The following is a 1,589-nucleotide window of genomic DNA, read 5'->3' as shown; positions in this document are numbered from 1 at the left end:
TTTTTCAGAAGGCACTTCCTTTGATGTTTCCACTTTTCGGCTATTATGAATAATGCTGCTGAGCTAATAGCTTTATCAGTTTTAACATCTGTGAAATGGAGATACTGATTCTCAGGAAGAGAATGTATGTAAAGAATCATGCCTAACACAGAGTTCTAGAAAAATGTTCCAGAAATATCAGGTCCTTTCTCTCTACTTACCACACTTGCTGGGTAGGTCAAAAGGCCCTAAGTTATTTCGCTTTCCCTCCTCACCCAACTGCACTATCTGCAACTTAAGAAAACCTCTTCCCCCGTCAAATGTATAACTCTCCTACTCTTAGGAGATTCCTCCAATGCTTCTTTCAGACTCCTCCTCCTTTTGCTAACAGAACTCAGGTTCCCTCTTCCCAACCTGTGCTTTACTCAACAAACGCTGTGTGAATATTAACTTATCTTTTGGCTATGTTTCCATTTACACAGAGATTCAAAGAACTATATAACAACCCTTACACCGTTTTCCTTCCATTCATTCTGTCTTCCTCTTACACACTGCTTCGAGTTAACAGCAGGAGATGGAAATTTTGTTACCTCCACACCCTCCCTCTTGCCTAGTTCCATGCTCTCAAGACTGACATGACTATTGTTAATCTTTTTTTATTGATAAATGCTGACGTTAAGCACCATGTATATCTTGGAAATTGCTCACGAGACAATTCACTACCCATTTCCACATAAATGTACTTAAAATGTCACTGTGTTTTACAACATCCCCAAATCTTAAAAGTAAAACCATGTAAACCTTGAAAAACAAAATGCCAACCTTAAAATCCAACTTTTAAACAGATAATTTCGTATTTTCCTTATTTTTCGTCTACAGATACACCTGCCTAGTTCCTGCTGTGAGTTAAGCACTATCCCAGTGACTGACCTGGAGTTTTCATTTTATCCAAAGAACTCTGTGACTCCCAGAATTCTGCTGACTAAATCATTTCTGTCCTTTGCTCAACAGGTTGGAGTGAGAAACACTAATGAGACGTTCTTCCCTTTCCTCTACCAGACCATAATTACGGTGAACCCAGCGAGGCCGCGCAGGGTCGGTTCTTCCTGTTGGGTGGTTTCATTCCTTCTCCAACCTGCCAGACTTGAGTTTGGAGCGACCTTTATGAACGTCGCAGAGGCCAGGGCGGCCCTCAGAGCAGGGAGTGGCCCCGAGAGCATAAGGGAGAGGGGAAGGTGCCCGCCCGGGCCCCTCGGGGAGCTGTCACAGCTGGGGGTCTGACCATGCCCGCGGTCCCTTCCCAGGGACTTTTACAAAGTAGGCTCCTCCGGGAAGAGTGGGAGAAGGGTCTGTCGAACCCTGCGATTATTATTATTTTTAAGTACAGTTGTAGGTTTACGCCTGTCATCCCAGCACTCTGAAAGGCGGAGGTGAGAGGATGGCCTGCGCCCAAGGGTTCGAGACCAGTCTGGGCAAACCGATGAGATCCCGTCTCTACAATAAATCACAAAATCAGCCGGGCGTGGTGGCGGGTGCCTGTGGTTCCAGCTCCTCGGGAGGCTGGGGCGGAGGGATCGCCTGAGCCCAGCGGGTCGAAGCTGCGGTGGCTG

The sequence above is a fragment of the Carlito syrichta genome, unplaced genomic scaffold (assembly GCF_000164805.1).
Source record: "Carlito syrichta isolate Samal-C Ts95f unplaced genomic scaffold, Tarsius_syrichta-2.0.1 Scaffold312159, whole genome shotgun sequence".
Classification (NCBI taxonomy): Eukaryota; Metazoa; Chordata; class Mammalia; order Primates; family Tarsiidae; genus Carlito; species Carlito syrichta.
Note: the sequence above shows the minus strand (reverse complement) of the source record.